General features: G+C 41.1%; 1 long non-coding RNA gene across 7 annotated transcripts in view; it reads left to right on the top strand.

The window, feature by feature from the left end:
* Window positions 1-25,466, top strand: part of LOC112488315 (uncharacterized) — a 38,976-nt gene extending 13,510 nt beyond the window's left edge. For 2 of the 7 annotated variants that reach the window (XR_003052235.1, XR_003052234.1), the window contains 5 exons: window positions 3,935-4,036; window positions 5,157-5,256; window positions 14,727-14,839; window positions 22,554-22,602; window positions 23,885-24,460. This is a non-coding gene — a long non-coding RNA (uncharacterized LOC112488315). Of the gene's footprint in view, window positions 1-3,934; window positions 4,037-5,156; window positions 5,257-14,726; window positions 14,840-21,426; window positions 21,544-22,553; window positions 22,603-22,923; window positions 23,066-23,884; window positions 24,461-25,098 lie in introns of those variants that run through there. The other 5 variants (XR_003052238.1, XR_003052236.1, XR_003052239.1 and 2 more) reach the window with 5 other exon arrangements.
* Window positions 25,467-25,512: the final 46 nt, after the last annotated feature.

Raw genomic sequence — 25,512 nt, 5'->3', positions numbered from 1 at the left:
CCTGGGGGACTGGAGTTTGGACTTAGTTTTTTTGTTGTCCTTTTAGACCCACACCCTAACGTGGTCTGAAAGACTTCCTAGTTTTTGGATCCCTCAGTTAGTGTTTCTAAAGGAAGAGGTTTTCTTTGAACATCGATGTCTGGGCTCTATTTTTTTCCTTCCTCCTGAGACGTACCTTCTCTGGTGCGGTGCCGCAGCAGTCCATCCTACCGTCATTTTGCACAGTTTTTACGCTGGATGCTTTTCCTGATGCAGCGCCGTCTGTCATGGTTCAGGTTGGGGTGAAGTGAGGATTTGATTAAAGGCAAAAAAAAAAATATCTATCAGCCAAACACTCCTGTCTTCCAGCTCTAGTATTTTCATAAATACTTTCATAAAAATATGTGACTATTCTTCCGGTTTGTACTGGTACTTTATAGAGAAATGCGTTTCTATGAAGCATTTATTGCATAACGTAGTTGGAATTTACACGTTTGGAAACTTTTGATTTTGATGATTGAGATTGAGAGTGTTAAAAAATTAGCATTAGCTTTTTCTGGTCTGGCCACAGGTTTGCATCACCTCATGACGCCCGGCATTGAAAACCGGCTTGTAGTGGTTCTTCTTGACTGTGTATCAGAATCTGAAAGAAGATGCTGTGTTTTTTCATTCAGCCCCAGAGCATGTGGAATGAGAATGACCAGACTTCTAACCTCCCTTTGGGGCCGGCTCACTCAGCAGTCACTGTGCCTTACAGCAGCAGATGGCCCAGAGAGATGGTGATGCATTCACAATCCACTTTGGTGTGACCACCAATGTCACTGTTTCTGCTGGGGATATGCAACCAATTGCCCCTATGCATTTGTGCTTGTGTTTTCATTAGAGGAATGAGCGGGTCACAAGACACCTCCTGAATGTTGCCGCCGGCGATCTACGCCTGAATGACAATTTAAAGAGCTGAAAGCCCTCAGAAAACTGACGGAATTATTTCAAAGGAGTTTATTGTCATAGGAATAAAATGTGAGACTAAAGGACAAAGTGAAAGACAAAGACTGAATGGAAAAACTTGAAAGTTTTCGTTGTACTTGAACATTTGTGCTGGAATCTGTCAGTCTTTGGTTCAAGTTGTAAAAGAATAATAACCGATGTAAAAGCATGTTCAAGGTTTCACGGAATTCCTGCGGTTGAGATAAAATATGGCATGTGTCTTTGTGCTATTGGCGCCTCCAAGTGGGGGGCCGTGGGATGAACTAGGCCCCCGTTACAAAATGGCATCGTTTTGTCCCAAAAAGATTGGAAAGGTGTAGGAGACAGAGGAGGACGTGACCCAAACTGGAACCTTGGAACTTTGATGTGAGATTTTCACGGGCCACCCGTGTGACCCCGGTGAGAAGCTGCAGCGTAGTGGCTCTGAATTAATGGAGCTGATGGCTTGGCTAAAGATAACACGCCCTCCAGCGTCCCGAGCTAAATCCCCCATCAACGTTTTACACATCAGGTTGTTGGAATGGGATCCAGGTCAAAGCCTTGTTAGATCTCAATCTCAGTCAATTTACACAGGATGGAGGCTTAGAACGATACCATCAGTAACCTCACGGCTCTGCAGCGTGGAATGCTAATTAATGAACTTACCGCTGGCTCCACAAAGGAGTGCTCGTGTGTCACCATTGTTTCATCAGTATTTTAATAAATGAGTCAGAAGAGAAAAACAATAAGTTGCCGGCAAACAGGAGGCGTCTGATGAAATGACGACGGCAAAGTGACAGTTTTTTTCTGAAAGCCTTCTTTAAAAACACTTGCATTGATATTAGTCATTTATCTGCAGGTATGAGCGGGAAAAAATGTCCGTAACGGTGTAGATCTGCATTTGGATCCTGACTGATGGGAAGGCTGTGAATTGTTGCAGCTGTCGCCACAGAAAGCGTCTCCTCCTCATTGGAATTCATAGAACAGCACCCAATAAGAAGAGCACATTTATTTCATTTCCATACACTCAATCCCACTCATTTACACAGTCTCTGCTGTGTCTCCCCAGAACATGCACCTATTCTCAGCTTAACAATCAGACCCTGTGCGCGGGGGGAGTCACAGCTGCGTCGTGCTTGAACCAGGAAATCAGCTTACACTGGTAATTAGTTTGCTCATTTACTGGCTGACAGTTGAACTGCTTTCATCAGAATACCACTGCGGTGCCGTGGAGATACGTCGCCTTCACGGCCGTGACACTGGCGCCTGCTGACTGCTGAGCGCCAAAGTCCTCGTACTGCCATCACACTAACTGTCTGTGTCATTCATTTTGCAGGGGATGAAATTCCATCTCCTGTGCTTCTTCTTTTTTTTGCTCCAAAGAAAACAACCTGTGTGGCGGAGCCGTCGTTCCTCCTGATTATCTTTGTTACAGAGCTTTGTCTGTTGGTAATAAGGGGGAAAAAAGGCTCCTTTGAACAACGTCAGCCTGTTTCTGCAGGTGTCCACGTTATTTCTCCTCTTTGAAAGGCTCATTAAATTTATGCAAATAGCCTTGTCACCCCCCCTCACCCACCAACCCTCACCCCTGAAACATGCAAATGCAGTGTTATGAGTTGAGTACTGTGTGCAGAGTGAAATGTAGAATAAATAGTTGTAGCGTGACGTACTCCGACGACCTCTGTACGTTTTCTGTTTTTATTTAATTATTTGGCTTTAATCTCGTTTCCTGTTCCCGTAGCATTACATTGTCGTTGGGTCAAATTGCCACGAGACACACAGCGCCACCTACCAGTGTAGTGGATTGGGTCAGAGTTTTTCTGGACGGACACCTTGGAGGCCCTTCCTTCTTTCCATCCTTCCATCCTTCCTTCTTTCTTTCTTTCTTTCCTTCCTTCCTTCCTTCCTTCCTTTCTTCCTTTCTTCCTTCCTTCCTCCCTCCCTCCCTCCCTCCTCTTCCTCGTCCTTTCTTTCCTATTTTCCCTCCTCTTGAAGTGCGTTTAATCCTTTTTCCAGCCCATCTGTGACTTCCACGATCGCGTCCTCGCCTCCAGTGTTGACCACACATAATGGATTAGCAACGAGACTGTTGATGCCTCCAGTTCGACTCTACCGTGGCGCCCACTTCTGTAACTTGGCGCTCAGCTGCTCTTTGTCTCCCTGGTCCAGATCTGCAGGGTCTAGAGAAGCATGACTATCTCCAGGCCTGGGTTCTGGCTTTGGCTTCTCTGGGTGAACACTCATATTCAGCCACATGTCACATCTGTGTCTAGAAGTTTCCACGGAGGATGTGGAGACGCGTGAAGATGTTTTAAATAATTAGTCTCCAGCAGCTAATCTGATTTACAGTACGACCTCGGTCACTGTAATTATCACAGGAATGTAGGTCACAGTTTATCTGAGTCTGGTGTCACAGTCAGTGGGAAGCACCGCCAGGTTTGGACGAACGTTCACTTCATGAGCGTATGTTAATGTTGTGAGGGAGGATGATTCAGCGGCGCTGTGCATTTGTTGTAAATTTTATTAGAAACATAACGGCTAATTAAAACCATTAAGTGCCCACACAGTCGAGAGGTCGTGAAGTTTCCAAGTACACTGATAAAAACTAAAGTTATATTAGTGATGAGAAAGCTCCACGAAAAAAGGCTGAGGACGAGGTTCAAAAACTATCACTTAAATTAATTAGTAGACTATTAGTAAATAGTCCTGGACTTAAATTAATTAGTAGACTATTAGTATATAATAATAATATTTATGAGTTACTTTTTACCTTAAATACAGTAGATTTGCATTTATTTCAACAATATATCCATCCATCCATCCATCCATCTATCCATCTAACATGTTTCTTTAGTATCTGAAATATTTGAATTCTCTGATCAGCTGCACTTCACCTCCGTCTGCACATCTAAAGTGTCCAAATACTTCTTCTTCCTCCTCCTCCTCCTCCTCCTCCTCCACCTCACTCTGTCTCCTGCCCCCTCCACAGATACACCAACCATCTCCATGTCTTCTTCCACCACACCACGAGGTTTCTCTGGAGTCTTCCTCTCTTCCTCCTCCTCAGCAGCTCCATCGTCATCATCCCAACGTAAGCCTCACCTCTTTGACTCTATTTCCAAACTGCTCCACCTTAACTGTCCCTCTGATCTGCTCATTTCTGAGCCTGTCCTCCCTGGACCCCCCCGCCCCCCCACCCCCAACCTCCAGCTTCATCTCTGCCTCAGAGGAGCCACTGTCTCTGAACCATACGTCACAGCACATCTCACTACAGAGCAGTTCAACTGTCCCCAAAATTTACTTTAAATTTTAAGGCACCATTTGGATGAAATCACATAAATTCGACCAGTTTTTCTTTTGCCTTTTACAAAGATAGATACTGTGCCGTCCATCCTACGCTCTTGTCTCAATAAAATATATTTTGGCTCATGAAAAAAACAGTTCCCAGGCACCGTCGTGCTCTTACGTCTGATATGTGACCCGGCAGATGTTAATGTCATTCCCTGTGCCAGTTTCCTGGAAAGCAGGGAATAAATTACTTTGATTCTCAAGGTCAGGTAGAATACAAATTCCTGCATGAAATTCTCTTGAGTCTTTGATCCATCACCAGGGGGAAATCTTTGAAAAATAATCAGGGGATCGGTGACTTGGTTCCCCGCGGCCACCACAGCCCTGAGTCAGGCTGGAATGGGCACGGATCACTGGTTTCCATATTGTTTGCTGGTTGTGAAATGCAGATTTTGAGTTTAATGTCTGATTTGCAAGGCAGATCAGAAGATGTGGGTCTTAAAGCAGGCAGATGATTTAGGAGGTCGTTATTCTGTCTAAAGCCCGATCTATTATCTCCTAACGGCATCTTCTTTTTAAATGACTCTCACTTTTTTAACAAGTCTAATTCATTTTATAACAGGCGAGAATTTGACATGAATATTATTTATAGAAAATGGCCACAAAACTACAATTAAAACATTTAGGCTGCCGTCTGAAGTTCTTCTAATTTAACTAAAGAAATGCAGTTAGTTCTTCTTGCTAATATATGATTGATTGATTGATTGTATTGTGTATTTAATTATTATTGATGTTTTTATCCATCAATAAATAATTACACTCATAAATATCTGCTTCTTTTAACAAATATAGACAATATTTACAACAAAACAATTGATCTTTATTTGAATGATTTAATGATTATATTTAAACTTCTTCTACAGGCCACACGTCACGACACACCACGGACTCTGCTGATCAGAATCCGACCCTGCTCGTCTTGTCCGTCCTACGTGGTTATATTTACATCATTTATTTTTAAAGGTAATTCTTCATCTTTATGGGAGGTTTCACTTGTCTTACACCAAAGAGCGGGATATCAGTTAAATATCACTGATTGGACGTTAATTAAATGTCAAGGTTATATCTTAGTCTTAAGTCAGTTCTGTGGGGGGGGGGGCGTTTTAAGGGGGGGGGGGCACTTCACTGAGATAAAGTACTGAGCGCTAGGCCCTTTCAGCTCCATTTATGCAGCCGACACTCAGAAATCCTCCTTAGCATATGATGACATTTATGATACGGCCTGAGGGGAGAGTGAATATGAAATGAATAGAGTCGTGAAAGAAGTTTCTCCTGAGAACTCTGTGTTCAGACCAGAATGAGAAGCAGCGACAGAATTCCTCCAAACATTTTCATTTCCAATTTAGAGCATTTATGGAAAATCACTCAGTTCTGCCGGTTCCAGGATGTAGATGGTTCCATCCTAGACAACTTAATCCTTGGTATCTGCTGTCCAGACCGTGGACATGGAGGACCAGGAGTCTAGTTCTACTCTGAATCTTCAGAATCTATTGTTGTAAATCAGTGGTCGTCAAACTTTTACACTTCTACCACCTCCAGAAATAATTGGCTCTGCCAGTGGCACCAGTCTGACTAACAAAAGTACAGCGGCTCAGACCGGAGCTGTTCAGCTGAGCTCAGCTAGTCCTCATCAGATTATTGGACTACGTCTCTGTCAGGTCCACACTGCACCGTCATTGGACGTTCTCTAGCCCATAATCTAGCCCTCGCTCCAAACTAAATATTTAACCTCAAAGTCCCTCAGTGGAGACAGAAGTAAAATGTCCGCACAAGGACAAAGTATCCTTATGTTTATTTGGCTTGTGATCGTTTAAGTAGAACCATTTAAGTAGATGTCACGTGATCACAGCCGTCAATCAAGATGCTTCAGTTCAGATTTATCTTAGTTTGTATTTAGTTAAAGAATTCAGTTGTTTAAGATTGTATGTGGTGTTTTTAATTTAATGAAGGATGGGTGGTAGATCTGTTAGTTGTCGTTAAAGTGCCCCTTCTTACCCCTGAAGATGGAAGGACAAGTGCCCCAGGGTCAGAGGCCACGGCTGGTCCAGGTGTTTGTGCTGAGGCCTGATTCTACTGCAGTATTTCTGCTGCCGTCAACCCGGGTTTTACTTCCCTGTACTTTGGCTTGTGTTTTCTACGTTGCTTTTTGCTCTTCCTTTTCTCCCAGTTTGGGAGTCTTAGTTTCCTGCGCAGTGCCGTCCTTGTCACTGCTAATCCCACCTTTGGACACGTAGAGTTACATGCACTGCGACTATGACACATGTCACCGGCTTTTTTTTTTTCCCTGCCACAGTTTCCTCCCCCACTGTGCTGACACTACAACTAACAAGCCAGCAATGAGATCCCTCATTGCGCCCCCCCCCCCCAGGAAATAATGTCAAGTGTTTGGTGTTGGGAAAATACATGAAAATCTTCGTGTCATAGAGTTGACAGTGCTTGGCTGGAAAATGCTGTAGAGGTTTTTAAAATGACTTCTTTAGTGACTTTTTTTTCTTCAATTAATCAAATAGTTTTTTTTAACTTGGGGAGAATATAAACACTGGTTAATCCAGTTATTCCACTGTCAAAACAAATGTTTTCATTTGCACACTCCAAGAAAAGGTTTTTGTTTCAACAAGGCGACTCCCAGCTTAAAATACCAGCTCAACTCCCAGCATGCATTTGTCGAGGTTAAGACTTGAGGTCAAATGCCTGGTTTTAGATGATGAAAAAGCAGGACACCAGACTATTTGATGTTGTTGTGGATAAAGACTTTCCTGAAGCAAAATCAAGCTAAATTTCTTTTACATATTTCTTTTTTTTATATTGATAACTTCATCCAGGGATGGCGTTTTATCAAGATAAATCATGATTAATTTTGTTTAATCAGATTGAAACATTTGACAGCCTCTTTTGAATTTGGTCCACGGGGTGAATGTGATTATCAGAAGCACAGCCTCTGTCGTTGGTAGTTTGGAGGTGAGGACACGGGGAGGTGAGTGGTTTGTTTCACGGTGCAACAATTGTCCTCCTGCTGGACCCACTCAAAAACAGAGCTCTNNAAATGTTTTCCATCAAATAGGGAGGCTGATAGCTTCCATTTGGGAGGCTGAGAACCAGTAACTGCCCTTGCATGTCTTCACCTCTTATTGCAGCGGTAAAATGTGAGCACACGCCATCGGTTCCTGAACATTTCAAGTCTTCATTACGGTGATTGTCGTGCTCTAATGGCAGGGGCCGACATTTCTGTTCAGGCTGTGACTTTGATAATGTGGAGGTCAATGACTCTCTGCTGCTGTGAGAGGGTGAAAAATGTGTGCTAACCAAGTCAATAATAGTTTAATAAGTGTTATTAATAATATTATTAGTTCACAGTTGGGCCAAACTGCACAACTACACATCATTGGTTCAGAGGGACGGCAGCGAGGTGGAAACATCTCAATGTCACATATTTTTCTTTTTTTTTTTCTGCTCAAGTGAAAATTGACAAGAAAAGCAGATGTTTAGGAAACAAATAGTTTAGCATAAAGTTGAGTGGCGTTTTTAAGGCGGTGTTGGTGTTATTGAGTGGCGTTTTTAAGGGGGTGTTGGATGTTGGTGTTGGATGTTGGAGTTGGATGTTGGTGTTGGGTTATCTTTGGGTCACATGGACCAAATGTTAATTGTTGTTGTTAATTGACTAGTTAGTTAGTTAGTTAGTTAGTTAGTTAGTTAGTTAGTTCACTGAACAGTATGTAAAGGTTCTGTTTCAGCAGACACGACTCATCAGCCAAATATTTTTTACTGTCCATTTGAAAATGAAAACTATCTAAAATTATAACATCACAGTAGTTTGTACTCAAAGGAGTATTTGACAACACACAGATGGGGGGTTTGGGCTGGGGGGGCTCTGGGGGGGTGGTAGTCACATATCCGCTTGGACTTCAGAGCTGCCAAAAGCTCCCAGTCTTTTATTTTTACCCTAAACAAAGTCTGGACCAATGAGATAACAGCTACAGTGTTCTGGAGCACCAATCAGAAAGCCTTAAAAAACCATCCGTTTAATCTCTCTCCCGACTCGAGCTGCGGTTAATTTTCTCGTGGTGGGCTCGATCAAAATCCCTCTGCTTCCGTTTCATCTCCGCAGCCACAACCGTGATGTTCCTTGCAACAAAAAAGGGTCTTGAAAAATATATTTGCTTTTTTAAAAGGCGCTGGTTCTCTAACGACATCTAGCAGACGTTGTCGCTTCAGCATTGTCCTGAGACAACCTCGACAATCCTTTGAAGTAGTTGCTGTCAAAATGCAGTAATTTATGCAGACGCAGCATCTTTTCTGTGGCTTTTTATTCTTCTGCAGTGACACAGTCTGCTAATATATCTGCTCTTCAAACCCCAAATGTAGATTAAAGGAAAGGAAAACCTGTGAGTTCTGCCTGATCTGCAGGATCCTGAAGCAGGTCGTGGTCTGTAACTGACCCCTCGGTGCAGAGACTGAACCACTGGTGACTTCCATTAAGTAATGTGTATAAAACAACAAGGTTGATATGAAATTACATACCTCAAAGTGCTCATTTGTTGCCCAACGTTGTGATTGATTGGTGTGTAATTTAATTTAGAAAATGGAAACAATCACACACTTGAACCTGGAGGCATCCATCCTCTCTGGCACAGCTGTGGTTCCTGCCCACACCGCAGTCCTGATTAATGCTGTGAACATACGCTAATGCAGACACTGCTGTTCAAGGTGTTCTCTGTCACATTCACAGGCAGGGGGAGGAATAATATATCGTTAAGGGCTGTGGTCGATATGGGCCGCGCCGGAGTTTTTGGATGAAGAGTAGATTTTCCACAGAATACTAAGGCGTCGACCCATTTGTCCTGGGTGTTTGTTAAAAACACGGACGTTTCTGGATTCTCCCTCTCTTCCTGTGCCAGCTCTCGACTGCTGATGAGTCATTTAATGAGTTCAAACTTTTGTCGGCTCAAATATTATATCACAGAATATGAGTCTCTTCATTGGTTAGTGCTGGATGTCAAAAAATTCAGATTTCTCCTCTTCACTTGTATTCTAAGCACAATTATGTGCTTAGAAACTCCCCAGAATTCTAAGAAGAAAGACTTTTCTCATTGAAGACACCGTTGTAGCACCGTGTGGACTTACAGTAAATGCAGTAAATAATTTCCAGTTTATCTTGGACTCCTTGGACTGTCAGTGTTGACAGGTGTTGCTCTACTGTTGTATCTTTAGTGCAAACACTGATCACCGCTCAGGCTCAGCGTTAGCTTTAACTATTTCTGAGGATTAAAATCACCTCCTCAAAACGCACTTGAATTTGGCAGCGTTTTGACAGATTACAAGGCCAGTAATAACCAGGCACAACAGATCTGTCGGCTGCGTTTGTCCACCTCTTCATCCTACGGCTCTCATCGCCAAAGTAGTTTGAAAGAATGAGCTGAGTTTGAGAAATTAAATTTGACACAGGAGGTAATGGAGCCAGGGTGTAATCTACATCAATTTTGGCTGGATGTTCAAACAGTTGCTGCCCATGACTTAAAGGTCTTCCTACACTGAGAGGTCAGGACGATTGACGTCAACCTTGTGTCTTGTTGGTCGACCCAGATGTGGCGTGACACGATGCAGAAAGAGAACCAGTCGGTTTTGTTTTTATAACCAAGTAGAGAAAGAGTCAAATATGATGCTAATGCAGAAGTCAGACGCTAACTGTGAGAGCGCCATCTACAGTCCACTGTGCTGCAGTATGTGTGGTTTTCAAGGCTATCCAACGTTGGAGGAGATAATTCACCTGCTCACATTTCATATTCACCCAGATCCTGTTTAATTCATTTAAGTCATTGATGCATTTTCTCAAATTGTACATCACCGTCGTTGTACTTTTTTTTAAGTGTACATAAATTCTAAAAATGGGAATTTGTGCATGTATTAATCCATATTCATTTTAAATGAGCCGTTATTTCCTCCTCACGTTCGTATTCGTATTCTGTTTTCTTTCAGCATACTAAATGCCTCGTTAGCATTTAAGCATAACAAAAGTATAAAAACCCAGCTCAGAAGGGATTTACACATTACGTGGTCCCTTCACACTCAGGTACAGTGTGTTTAAACACTGGGTAAAGAGGTCTCTACGGACTGTGATTTCACAGGACACAGAAATACGTACAGTAATGTTTAGACCCTCGTTGTTGCTTGTGGGCCAGGAAGGCTAATCGCCACGTAAGCAAACAACACCAAATGTGTTGTAACGAGAGCGGAGCTCTCTGCTGAGGTGGGATTATGATGACACTCAATCAATGGGCTTCAACAACAAGGCTCTGATTTAAATCCTCTGTATGAGCCCAAATCCCTGCTGTCTGAGAGCAGGCGTCAGTAACCTCTTTTTACATGACAGTTAGTGACACAAAAGGATTAGTAGCTGCCTGTGTGCGCTTCATGCTTATTATCTTGTCAAGTTGAGGGGTTTTAACTGCTGCAGTGCAGATGTAGAGGTCGAAATGTACGAGAACGGTTGGATGAAACTGGGTGAAGATGTTCAGAAAATGATTACAACAAAGCGTAGTGTCTGACACGTTGTTGTCGTTTCAAACCAAAACCTTTGCCACAACACATGCTGACCACGGGTGGAGTTTGACGCAGAGTGAGTTTTGTAAAATTTTTTTTTTTGCAAAACTGTTTGCTATCCGTTGAGCTAGTGTAGCGGACTAGAGGACGCCACACACGCTATCCGTTGAGCTAGTGTAGCGGACTGTGTAGCAGAGATGAAGCTGTCTTAATGACTGTAGGAGTGGTACCATATCAGGAGTGTCTGAATAGTATGTGAAGGTGGTGCTGTTAGGAAAAAAAAGATGGAGTTACGTATTTGTATGTTTTATTTATGTACAGATATCACTGGTGTGTGACCAGGAAGAAACATGAGTGATGAACAAACAAGCAATTGAGAAAAATATCATTATATTTTTGGTGCTTTTTAGTTTGTAGACGTAGTTGGAGAGGTGGTGTGTTTACAATTAGACTCTTAGCTGTAGTGAAGAGTTGAGAACAAAGGACAGGACAATGGCTGATGTCATAGTAGAGGCAACAGATGACCAATCAGGTCAATCCTTGGAGGGAGGAGCCAGACGAGGCAGAAGTTATGACTGTGTGCAGCTCCACCGTAGGAAGAACACATCAATTCTCAGACTGGTTTTATGATTAATATTTACTTTGACTTTCTCCTTCACGTCCAGTCACTGGACTGGACACTGAGTCCACACTGTTTCTGCCTGTAACCACATCTCTGTCAGATTCATTGTCTGCCCTCACACAGGGTCAAGGAAGTGCAATTGCACATCAGCTGGAGCCACACATCACTGTATACAGCCTGCAGCTTGTTTTTAATGTCCTTGTTTTACTGACTGTCCTCACCAGACGCAGCCAACACATCATCCCCACGTAGAGTGCACGTAGCTGCTCAGGTCTCCCAAGACAAATGATCAGTGAAGTCACTGGCAGGTTTTTGGTGCTTAATTGCAAATAGCCTGCAGGACATGTCTGCACTGATATTTAAGGGATGAACCTGCGCCTCGGTCGGCAGACGGTTAGTGTGTGAGCGCTTGTGCTCGGCATAGAAATGTCCCGTACGATTGGTCATTTTTCTCCCACTGATCACAGCGGCGTTGTGTATGTTCTCTGAACCAAACAAACCAAAGACAAGTTTGGCAAATGTAACACTGCCTCACCTGCAGTTGAACAAAAACAAGTGAAACACAACTAAGAGCCGCAGTAAAAGGAAAAATAATACACATGCTGGAGGTAATCGGGAAGATGCTGGGAGTAACAAATGACACTCAAGCCCCTCAGGCAGAGGTACTGGAAGCTTACAGCCCATGGGGATAGATGGGTGGGCGATAATGTCCTCCCAGAGGCCCACAACAAGCCCAGCACCCCGACTCCCCCCCAGGAGAACAGATAGGTTTAGTGCACACACACAAAGTAGAGTTATTCACCCAGGAGACTCTGGAGCTGTACAGGTGAGACCACACATGTATCACTAAAATTTATCATTGCTGCTGGGCAGCCTTTGAAAACACGATATAGCTGTGCTAGATAAAACCAGCAGCTCGGCCCAACTCTGGCAGCTGAGGTCTTTTTAAGGCCTGTAACCTGTGGAAAAATGATCAAAAGATTGTTTCAACTAAATATTAATCTTTAAAAAAACCTGAGCCGACGGTTCTTCATTGATGGCTGCGATCAAACCACTGACTAAATCTAAACTGAGGCTGAGTTCAGATTCTACTTCCTGTCTCATACTACGAATGTATGCGCTAGTACCGTATACTACATTGTATGGCTTGTGTAGTAGCTCCGTGGTGAACAGTAAACTTTTGTTGAGACCATGTCTTGTCAGAAACCTCAGATTTCTATTCTTGGCAGACGGGAGCGATACATTCTTCTGCCTCTGCCTCAGGATTTGACATTTTGCTCATTCTGGGATGTCGTCCTTGTCACTGCAACTGTTTCATTTGTTATATTTGTTCCTAATGTTCCTTATCACTGTCACAGACCCAAAACTGTCATTTAACCTGTTGTTTGGGATAAATATTTAAGTATTTGTATTTTTTATTTTTTTTTTACAAACAAAGAGAAGTGAGTTCTGTTTCAGCCTTTTCAATTTTAAAAATTCAATTTTTTAATTATCTTGTGAACTACAGAGAAAAACATTAACAAGAATGAACTTGTTTCACATGGCCTTTTCAATTTTAAAAATTCAATTTTCAATTTTGATGAAGTCGAGACTTAACTTAGTGACGGGAAACCATTGGGTTCAAATCTGACTAATCACATGCTGTCAGTTTATTAATCCTAATTTATCAGGATTATTTGAGATTTTGGAACATGAAGATAAATGACAGCAGGTAGATGTCTGTGTTTTACACCTGTTTTTATTTGTGACTAATCCTAATGATGGAGAAATTGGTGGAAAAATGTCAAGAAAAACGGGGAAAAGTAAAACTCAAATTTTCGCCTCATAAAGTTGGTGATTTTTAGTCATTACTGAGCATCTCGACGCTGACTTGTAGTGGTTTTCAAACCTTCGCTGCAGCCGTTGTCCTGGACAAGATTATTCATTATTCCACACTCTGTCACCGTCCAATTGACAGTTGTTTCAGTCAGTTGTCAGTCATTGTCAGTTACTGACCTGCATCTGACCTGAAGTTGAAGCCTCAACAAGTGCATGCTGGGTGTCGAGGTGCTTTGGTAAAATGAATATTTATTTTGTGTTTTGAACAGGTGGATTGACAATGGCATTATGGGATATATATGGAGGTTCATTCTGTCAATGCAGGAAAAAATGTCACAGATTAAATACCACAGTAAACAAGTGAATTGAACCTCAATTTAAATTTAAAAAATGGTTTTAATGTTTTTGTTTCTTTTTATTAAGCAGTGAAGTGCGGATGTCCTGCCGTCATATTTTAGGACTAAATATATTACAGGTTTTTATTAGTTTTTTTTTTCTTTTTTTAATACTCCCTGGCACTGCAAAATAAATACATTTTCTACTGCATGGACCAAGTAAAAGAAAATTGTGCTTAAAGGATAATAATGGGTCTAAAATATAAGTTCTTCTCAATAAAAAAGTCAGACTCTACCTGTGAATGCAGGTGCAGGCGCAGCACAATTCTTTGACCGAGCTGGACAGTAAAAGACGAGGCTGCTTTAATTCACAGACCAGTCAGGAGTGGCAGAGATGTGATGGCCTTTGAACCTAAACAACAGCCCGGCTGAGCAACTGTCAGCATCAGCAAAAAAAAAAAAAAAAAAAAGTCTGCTCCCAGAATAGTCAGTACTCCATACACTTCAGGTCACACTACTCCATATAATCACCACAGCACCTGCACCTGCCGTCAAGGCCCCGCTCGTGTGGATGGATGTGGCGTTGGACTTTGTGACCACGGGGTTTTTAATTTACCATCTGGGACTTTTTTCAAGTGTGTGTTGAGCAGTAAAACGAACAGCGGCGTTGGGCTGAGGCTGCTTACTGTGAGTTTGATGCGTCAGGAAGACTCGGCCGTAGAAATGCCATTAAAAGCTCAGAAGTGGAATATCAGCAAATTAGTGCACTTTATAAAACATCTTATATTACCACGACTATACGAGAGGGTTACAGCAAATGGAGGGTGATCAATATGTGTCTTATCCACTTCACACTGCAGTTATTTCACATCATGGCTCCCATGTGTCAAAGCCTGTGTTCAGCCAGACTTCTATTGTCTGACACTGCTGCAGCCGTCCTGCCAATTAGAGGCAGAGGAGAATTGGAAAAGTCGCACAACTGTGTCTCTCTAGATTTCAGTCTGGGTAATAGTTTGGAGGTGACAGTGCCTGGATGACTCGTATAAGATATAGTCTTCCAGGAAAGTGCACCGGGCCGCTGCAAACGTAATGATCAATAATTTGTACTGCGCTCTTTACAGACACCTGCACCTGCAGTAACCCGCCTGTAGAGGAAGCCTTGAGTCGCAGTCACCGACACTGAACGCACGATGCAGCAAGTAATGCAGAAAATGAAGAGGCCGCAAGTACCAGGGTAAGTCAAAAAAAAATTAATTAAAAAAACGCTAAAGGGCTAAACCAGGGTTAAAGGATTTAAGGGATTAAAATTCAAATTAATTAAAGTTAAAGTACATTAATGTCCAGCGTGTTGTTAGTGATTTGTTTTTTGTTTTTTATTAGAATAGATTAGAATAGATCAACACGGAGAAGTTCACGGCACCAGAATGAAGTTTGACGTTTAACCATATTTACAACAGTAAGAGCAGAGTTTACACCAGGTTGGCAGTGATGCTGTGGGCATTTGTTTTGGATGAGGTCTTATATATATATATATATGTGTGTGTGTGTGTGTGTATGGGATGTGAACAGTATATGCAGTAGATATGAACAACTCTGTCCTGACTTTTCCTCAAAGATGTTTTATTCAAATGACAAAACTTCCTCACTCTCCCGCCGCTACTTTAACTTTCCTGGTGCAGACGTTTGGAAAACAAGCGTCGAGCTTTTCGACAAATTCCAACCTTATCTGCACGAGGTTCAAACTTGCTCACCTGTGACTTGTCTCATTTTGTTGTATCTTGAGTCAATCTCGTGCTTCCCGTCTGTCAATGCTGCTTGAAATTTTAATACAATGCCAAATCTCCTCCACTGATCCATGGCGGCTGGAGAATGTTTTTTCATCTCTCTCTCTGCTCAACCACAGCAACCACAACACTGGAACTGTTTAATAACAGGTCCTGCATGTACGGCCACCGCTCGGCCCCCGACCCTCGTCTCCTTCACACACCTGTCACCACCTGCTCGCTCCTTATCAACCGCTGAAATGACTTGGGTTTTAATTTGTGAAATGTTATTATCAGTTTGCACTTGGAGCATATTAACGTTTCTGATCTCAGCTCTCATCAACAGGTGTCACATTTCCTCTACTTTTACGTTATTATGGGTATTTAAATACCTGGTGATGGAGACAGCAATGTTCTCCTGATTGTACAGTATAAGTATTTAAATACCTGGTGATGGAGACAGGAATGATCTCCTGATTGTACAGTATAATGTGTCTTTGTGTGAGGTGTAATTGGCTTCTCTCTGTGTCAACGCACAGACATAACAAGACAGGACCTTGATTAGATCAAGCAAAAAAAAAAACCCACTCTCTGTCGAGTCTATTAGGTCTTTAATCAGGGTAAAAGCAACGTTGTTTTATCTCTGCAGATGAAATTCACCTCCAACCCCCAAAAAAACCCAGAGATCCAGATTCTTAAATATTAAATCTGTTGTATATGTAAAGTATGGATATTACATTTACTAAGAAAAATACTTTTTTATATTTTATTACAACTAAAAACGTTTTTTCATTATTGAATGAAATTACACTTTTACCTTTTTTTCAGATCACCTAACTTCCATGAACAATGTTTGAAACACTTGTACTGTATTTTTAAAAATGTATTATTATTTTAATTCTATTAGAGGAGGGAATATGTTGGGGATTTTTTTTTTTTTTGTGCCCCTATTCCTCCTGCCACGGTCCTCAGTATTTTGGTCGAGGGGAAAATAGATTACAGCTCGTCCACACTCAAACCTCATTGGTCAACAATCACGGTTTCTCTGACTACCATCTGAAGCACATTTTCTCTGCTTATAAATTTGATTATTTGGGTGAATATTTGTGCCAACGTTTTTTCCAGAGTCCTTGATTCACCTGAGTCTCTCTGAGTCGTCGTATTTTTCTGTGCACTTCTTTGAGGCAGCGGCCGTCACAACTCCATGTTCTGATTCCAAATGGGCTCCTCTGTCCCTGGGAGTCTAATGGCTCTGCCTTTAGTCCTGTCCTTTAGTGTTCTCAGGTCAGGCACACGGGGAGGCAGGAGGAAGAGAGGGCTTTTAGACCGGCCTGCTCCCCTTAAAGTGCCCTTTTGGGATATAACTGCAGTTTAAACACATCCTTTATGTGCAGGTAATCTAGCAAACAACACAAATTTTAATCACCGGCACGGACGCATACACAGGTGCAAAGGTGAATTCAAAGAGGGGCCTCAGAATTCATCGGGGACCGGCTGTAGAAAGTGGGAGGTGGAGAAAAAGTAAATCATGGAGTGTTTTGAAGCAGAGGCAGACGCTCTGCATTTGAAGTGAGCAGAAGTGGGTTGAGGTTGAAATAGAGGACGCTGCACTCGCCCTTTATTTGAAAGTTCACATTAGGCAGTTGCTCATAAACTAAATTAAAATAAAGAATTGTTGCCTTTTTTTTTCCTACTGCAGCGAAGGACAAAGATAAAAAGTAGAAGTCATTTCTCTGTTCTGATGAACATACAGTAGATGTTGGACATTTAAGTTTCACTCCTGGGTTTATTTGTGACTAAAACTAAAGACAATGAAGCAAAGTTGTTGTTAAAAACCACTGAGTGGGTCAGTTATAGTCATTACTGTGAATCTTGACAGTGGATTAGAGACAAATGAACAGAAGATGAGTTTTTGTGTTGCTCAAAAAAAGTTTTAAATTTGCTAAACTTGACAATAATATATATTTTAATACATATGTATATGTTCATATATATATCCATATATAACATGTATATATATAAATATGTAAATATATTAATATATAAATATATGTATAGTTTACTTTTTACATTTTCAATATTTTACTAATAGTTATCTATTCTTATCAAATCTACTGTAAATAAAACGGTCGATGTCTCAGTATTTCTTTGTGACATTTTGGTTAATGCTAAGCTTTTCATGCTGTGTTAGAGCCGTGGCCACTGTTTGGTATCAGTTGTCCTTCACAGTGTCCTTCTCTACTGTAGGTGTGTGTGTGTGTGTGTGTGTGTGTGTGTGTGTGTGTGTGTGTGTGTGTGTGTGTAGTGCTTTGGGACGTCTCTTTGTGACATATTTGCAGCTGCGAACAAAGGCAATTACACAGTATCTTATAAAATGCAAAGTGATCAGTGTTGTGAGTTTCATCAAACTCGCTCCTCTCTAATTCCATTACAGTGTCTCTCTGTCTCGCTCTGTTGGTCTCCGCACACACACACACACACACACCTTGATAAGGATCACAGGCTGTGAGTAAGAGCTGAGAGGACTGTGACAAGAATTGTTGTCAGGCACCAAATTTGCATTTCCCTTATTAGCATAAAGTACGGCGACAAATTCTAAATAGGGGGATGTTAAACTCCAGGGAGTGTCCAGGTGGGGCCAAGGTTGAGAGATAACCGCAGCCAACTGCTATGAGATAAAGAGAGAGAGAGAAAAAAAAAACTTTAACAAAAATCCAGGCAGAACAATTTAATTTATCATGACTTCAGAGGGAAGTGACAATTGGAGTGAAACTTCAAAGCAGGAATAACTGCAGGAATAAGCAAATTGTACAGGTTAGCTGCTCACACTCACACTGTCTGACTGCGTCTCATGTTGTGTCAGGGGGGTCGGGGGGCGGGGGTCAAATGAGGAGAGACGTCTAATATATTTCAAAGGTTTATGTCCCACGTTGTAGATGCTTTTATGTAACTGACTGTGATCAGCTGCAGCTCGTCGAGGAGACGGGAAGAATTTATGCTGCGATGCTGCGAGCATGAAGTGTGAGAGTGGAAAAAGAGAAGGTCACAAGTTCAAGGCCAGCTTTGAGTGTTGTCTCCAGGTTCTTCCCACATTCCAAGAACATGAAGAACGAGGTTAATTGTTCACAGTGAATTGGACATAAGTGTGAATGTGAATGTGAGTGTGAATGTGAGTGTGAATGGGAGTGTGAATGGGAGTGTGAATGCTGGTTTCTATATTTGACCTTGTGGTGAATTGAATTGAACTAACCTGGATGAAGTAAAATACAAATCTCACCACATCAGATTATGGAGCTCCTCCTATATTTGACCTTGTGGTGAATTGAATAACTGTCCTGAAAGGAGCTCCTTCTCACCCGACCCCTGACCCCTGACCTCTGACCTTCATCTCCATCCATAAATCCTCAGCAGCTCCATGTCCAACACTTGTCCAACTTATCCAGTATCTCTTCTCAGCACGTCCAACACATTTCATATTTTTATATTTTATAAAGTCTTCTCTTCCAAGTTTATTTCTTCTGGATTTTTTCTTTTGTAAAGTGTAGCAGGAGACTCTGAATTCTATTTTCTTATTTCTCTTTTCTTAAGTCTTAACTTCAGGGCAAGTCGTTCTTTGTGTCAGGACCGTCTGTTTTTTTTTTTTTTTTTGCACAATGGCCAATAAAAAATCTTGAACCTTGACATGGAAAATAAATATTAAACACTGTAAGAAAAAGATGTCAGTAAATGCAGGTAAAGTTGTTAATTATCCACTGATTCCAGGTAAAGTTGTTAATTATACACTGATTCTTTTAGTTCAACACTGTACTGTCGTACTGGCTAGGCGTTAAAACGTCCTCGCTCCCTACGGGCTCCTGAAAATAAGAGTCAAATCCAGAGGACACATTTGGTTGAATTAATATGGGTTTTTGTGTGTGTGTGTGTCAGTCTCATGGTCTGATACTTCCTTAAAAAATATTCTGCATTTCATCAAACCTAACAGCCATATGAACCAACCACCATGATTATTTCTACTGACAAACACGGCTGATATCATGTCCCGGTCTCTTTAAATTAAAATGATCAAGGACAGAGTCTCAAACGGCAGCATCCGTTCAGGCCCGGGTTCTTCCTGCTGCAGCTTAGCCAAAAAGATGAAGATTAATTCTGTGGGCGGCCCCAGGCCGGCAGACTTGACCTGCGGTACCAAAGGAACGTTTGAGTCGGGAGACTCCGTTAGATCAGGGGCAATTTATTCCTCTATCCTACATGGTTTAACTCCAGGGGCCGCCTCGTAAACCAGCCATAAATCAGTGCGGCTCTTGTGTAGAAACCTTTGTTTCTTTGGGCTCCCTTATCTAGTTCTTAATTTATTGTTAGCCACACTTCATGCCAGTGGTATATGTGGGAATATTAAGGATGAGGCCGAGGCCCAATCCCATTTCACCCGTTGCTTCTTCCACTTAGCCTTGTTCTCCCGTTGTGGGTGTTGTTCCCATTCCTCTTAAGGTAAAGTAAAGTGTCAGGACAAGCTGTAACGTATGAAACATTTACAGTTGAACTAACTGAAGCTCCAGCCCTGAAACATATATCTGTGTTTTGTAGTTAATATCACTTCAATCCCAGCGTTGTTATTTTAATGATTATCTTCACAACTGCTGTAATCAGCTGTTCTGACTCTGACTCTGCTGACAGAATGTTTGTGTTAATAATGATGTGTGTGTGTGTTAATACACAGGATTTCTAATTCACCCTCTGTGTGGAACAGAGAACTGTGATAATCTGAGGAAGGTCATCTTCTCATCTTCAGCGTAATTTGATCACATGCCAATATTTAATTTGGTCGTAGGCTCTGCCAAGGTCAGGCAGCCGACTGTGAGGGTTAGGCTGTGAGGCTGGCGTTTCCATACAGATGAGTCTTTGGTGAAGAACAGTGAGAAGTAGAACTAAGGAGCTAAGCATTAAAACATACACTCCAGCCTAAGTTCATTATCCAGATATGAAGCTCATTATTAAAGTGGGTTATTGTCAGCCTGCGCTCAGTGACAAGATAATAACTCCCTGTAGGTCTTTTAGCTCCTAGCTCTGTGTAAGGAACATTCTGTCGTTTATAGTTTTGTCGAGGCTCAATCTGTGGGGTTTTAGATAAAGCTTAAAGAAGTTATTAAAAAAATGTGTGTGGTGGGGGTGGAGCGGGGGGGGGGGTGCTAGGCAAAAAAAACTAAAACTGCTGTTTGGAGCATACACAGAAAAGCAACTAGGTGTTAGCTTAGCTTAGCTTAGCTTAGCTTATAAATGTTCAGTTTAATGATCTTTTGTTTTTTAGCCTTCAAAGTGTGTCTTATGTCTTTCTTCCTTCGTCGTCCACAGTGGACTGTGGTCCAACCTCTCATGATTCTCGTCACTTGTGTCCAGGCCTGTGTCCTCCTGTCTCTGTCCTTCATCTTCATGACTCTCTCACTCTTTTCTTTGCTTCTTTCTCTGGAGTCAAACCCAACACCTTCTTTCCAGTTTCTCCAACCCTGAACCCACTGCGTGGCTCCAGCACCACCGCTCGACCGCCTGTACACTCTCCCTGTAAGACGAAGGCTGTGAGAAGTATGAAGGTAGCAGCGTCTGTGCATCGACACCATGGAAACTATTCAGTCTGGGTTCTTATTGGCTCAGCCTTTAAGGCTCAGCTGGTATTAAACAGGTGTTGCAGGTTAGACTCTGGCCCACGGGGAAAATATTGTCTGCCTCGAAATTAACAGTTAACCCCGTCTGCAGACGCTGCCTGGTTTTTCAACTTCAAAGTTGGAGGCACAGCCATAAACAACGTCTCAGCTGAAGCTACTGACAACAGTGATGTGAATGAGAATAGTATTAATGGGTGTGAACAGCTGTTGTTTTGTCATGTGACTGATGGTTGTCTGCTATTACGATTGTTTCATTCTGATTCATTTCAAACGAATCGTTAAATCAATCGTGAGTGAAAAGGAATGTGGATTTTTTTTTTTCTTTATTTAAACTTGAAAGAGAGTCTGATTTATTTATTTATTTATTTATTTTTGTGTGTGAATGTTTCTTGGATGTGTAGTTGACTGTATGGAGCAGCTTGAGGTGAGCAGCCCTCCTGGTGGTTGAAGGAGGATACGGAGGAGAACACGATCACTGATAGATCAGGGTTTTACTTCCAGCAGCACAGAGACAGCAGGTGGGTTCAAAGGTGTCAAACAGCGAGGCGGTGTTTTCCTTCTTGTCAGGCTCTGCTCTTGACAAGCTGTTTCATCTGCTCAGTTGTCAGTCCAACAGCCACGAGCCGTAACATATTACAGTTGAGACACAGTATATGTGGTACAGTATAAGGGAAGTGTGTGTACTCTGGCCCAGCACGTGGTATCTGTAGAAGAACACACACAGGACTGCAGTTTGTTTATAAGGGGCGGGGGGGGGCACAGGCCAGGGGTAACTAGTCCTGTATTTGTGTGTGTCAGAGATTATCTGACACCTTGGGATGATGATGAAGGGTGACAGTAAGAGCAGGTTATTGTACAGTTCTAACAGTGAGCTGCAGAAAATGTGTATTTGACAGAATACGACTGTAACATGTGATGTTTAATTGTGTACTTTCTGACAGATCACACGTTCTGACTACATGTTGTAGTCTTACGCTGTCATAGTAACTGAGACTATATTTACTCTCCCACCTGTACACTGTTTCCTGCTCTTCATGGAAACGAAAATGTTAATTTTTCTCTGTTTCAAACACAAATATGAATAACAATGTGGGACAAAGACACAGAGGGAACGTCAGTTAGAGCTGAGCAACATAATTAATGAAGCTGCAGTTGAAATGAAGAAACAGCCTCTGTTGAACCACAGTACAATCCAGTATAAAACTACAGTATTGTAGTATACTGTATATATACATATATATATATATTAGTCTGAATGACCACACCGGCACATAAAGATGAAAGAAGAGAGAGAGAAAAAAAAGATGATAAATATATTAGTCTGAATGACCACACCGGCACATAAAGATGAAAGAAGAGAGAGAGAAAAAAAAGATGATAATAATAATATATGTGTGCATTAATTTTCATCATGGGAAATCACTTTAAACCTCACCTAAAATAACCTCCCTCATATTCTGTCAAACGTTAAATATAGTTAGGGCTTTAAATGTTTAAATTGTTGTTTTTTTTTTTTGTTTTTTTTTAGGAGCCCCCAAGGTTGAAATGGTTGGAGACACAAATCGTACAAGTTGAAGGTAAGATTAATGCACCACAGATGGTTTTGAGAAAATAGTCCAGGCTTTTATAATAATAATAAAATACACAGATGCCTTAAAGGACCTTAAACCACCTGACGTATGATGTTGTTGCAGCTACATTTATTATTTATTTAAAAAACACACAACAGATTTATCCGTTTTTCGGAGAATCTCCAGTTTCCGTCTTTATTGAGGCTTAAATGATGTAACGTTTAAACTGTGCAGAGTAATCTCAGTGTTGGGGGAGTGAGGGGGGGTTGTGTGTTTGAAACCTTTCACATGTCACGACGAGTAAAGACTTTTATCTGTCACATGCAGCTTCACATGTACACCTGCAGGGCGGCGACGAGTTCAACCCGACGAGGAAGAGGAGGGATAAAAATAGAAAGGATTTAGTTTAGGAATATAAGAAAAAAAAAATGTAATGTGTAATGTAAATGTTTTTACTTCAGAATATATAGAATGCATATATTAGAATGTATAGTATGAAATATAATAGTATAGACTTAACAGTGATAATAATATTATAGTAAAAATATAAAGATATATATCATAGATATATATATATATAATGGTTCCAATATATACTGTACATCAAAGTATAAACTGTTTTAATATAAAACATAGCAATTATTTATAAATGCAAGAATTCAGACTCAAAGACAGCAGTAATGATGCATCTGAGTGATGGGGAAATTAGAGGTTGTCTTCACACTCGTGCTAACTCACCTGCAGAACTGCTCAAACCTTTTTGTTCAGTTGCGACGTCGCTCTACGGCGCCATAAATCAGTAAAGGTCTTCAGGCACGGCCAGCCTGACGACGACGCCGGTAACAAATCCTCAGTGTAATTAGCTTCTAATCCACCCGTGGCCCATTTGTCTGTGAGCAGTCACGTTCTGACAGGTACAATAAGTGTTAAATTATGATCTGTGGATACGTCGCAGCCGTCATGGCTGCAGTAGAGACACAAATCTGCACAAAGACTCGGGGGATTAATCAGTTTTGGTTGGATATGAGAAACTAAAGGTCGACTTGGTGATGCTATTGACTTGGTGATGCTAATGTTGAAAATGTTCTTCCCTGCAAAAAAGTTTACTTTTGTTCAGTAGGAAACATTTGTAGTCAATGAATGGACTTTTGATTTAGTCATTTAGTCGTCTTTTACCTGGGGTTGTCCCAATGTCCCCGATAATTCATGGTTGAGTTTCAGTATGCAATGATCAGAAAGGCAGTGTAAAAAACTGAGAAGTAAAATTGAACTACTTGCCTTGTTACAGGGAGAACAGAGGTACCAGCTGTATAGAGAACCAGCAAACGTTTGATCTTCTTTCTGCGAGGCAAACGCACGAACCGTTCCAACATCGTGTGGTCTAAAACTAATCATTTAACCAAGAAATCAACCAACATTTTTCATCAGTATTATTTCCTCCTGGCAGAAGAAGCTCAGAGGCTGCAACACAATCATTCATCATCCACAACATCTGCTGGACAAACTTCCAGCCAACAAACCAAAGAACAAATGTGTTTCTTCAGTGTAATATCCTTGAAGCTTTTACTCTTTTACATCGTCACGAGTTATTAGATCACTCCGTCCTGAGACTAAACTAAACCTGGAACTTGAGGAAGTGTTGCTGTGACTTTGCTGGATCTCATACAACTGGTCGTCTGGCACTTCCTGTCAGATATGAACAGAAGAGAAAAAAAACTGTCATCATTTGGCTCTCAGTTAATGTGTGGTGATTTAGGCTCAGAACAGAGATACAGGACAGATGGTCTTTGTGCAAATATTAGGATTGGAATTCATAATCTAATCTGCCATTGCTGACAAACCAAACACCTACAACCCCCCCCCCCCCCCCAAAATGTACCGATTATTAGCATGTTAACTAAAAGAAATACATAACAGTTATACGAATAATATTTCTACTAACTGTAATGATTCTTATGCATTCATTTGCAAAATGTTGTTGCATTTTTTCGAAGCAAATTGACACCAAACATTTGAGGTTCCTTTTCATGGTTCAAATCTAGTTAGAATAATCTCTAGTTCTTATTTCCTGTTGTCACACTAATCTATGTTTGTCTTTATGTGAAAGAATAGTGAACGTTATTATTATCATTGTTGTTTAAACATGTCTTTTAAACTAATATGTGAAGGTTAGGGAAAATCCCTTCCCTTTTTTTTCTGTTGTGTCATGGTTTTTAAATGTGTTTTTTGGCTGTGAAACATACTGTATACCCAATGCTCTTAGACCAGTATTTTCTGATGTTTTAAATAATGCATTGCATTTATGTCGGGTTTAGGGAAGTTTACTCCCAGGCTGTCAAAAGGTATTCTAAAACTTGGCTGGTCTATATATTTTTAGCATGCTTAAATATAGATGTGGTAGTTAAAGATATGGTGTACTGTATAACTCCTGAGTGTAAATGCAAAGTTTGTCCTTTCAGCACGCTGAGAATATATAATAATAATAATAAATTTTATTTATAGGCGCCTTTCTGGACACTCAAGGTCACCGTACACAATACAAGAAAAGACAGTAAAAACATAGAGTATTACGGTGAGTAGTAAAGAGCTAAAAGAATATTTAAACTCAATAGAGCATAGAAATTGGCTTAAATGGGTTTAAAATGAAGGTTTATGAAACAGCTCCATAAAGCGGAGAAGAGGGAGCTGAAGCTCAAGTAAAAAGTCCCTTGCTGGGTTTTTTTTTACCCATTTTTATAACGATAATATAATTTTCTTAATTATAATTATTTTTATATTATCATTATTAAGGGGGAGATTTTAATTTAATTAATTAATCATATATTTCTGCATTGGTTTTTAGTTATTTTTGATGGGAAAAATGTAATCGAGATACAGTTAGATCGACTAGATAACTTTCCGTACTATAGCCTTACC

Source organism: Cynoglossus semilaevis, chromosome 16 (assembly GCF_000523025.1).
Source record: "Cynoglossus semilaevis isolate Cse_v1.0 chromosome 16, Cse_v1.0, whole genome shotgun sequence".
NCBI lineage: Eukaryota > Metazoa > Chordata > Actinopteri > Pleuronectiformes > Cynoglossidae > Cynoglossus > Cynoglossus semilaevis.
The sequence above is the reverse complement of the archived record's forward strand: the minus strand, read 5'-3'. Positions and strand labels throughout refer to the sequence as shown.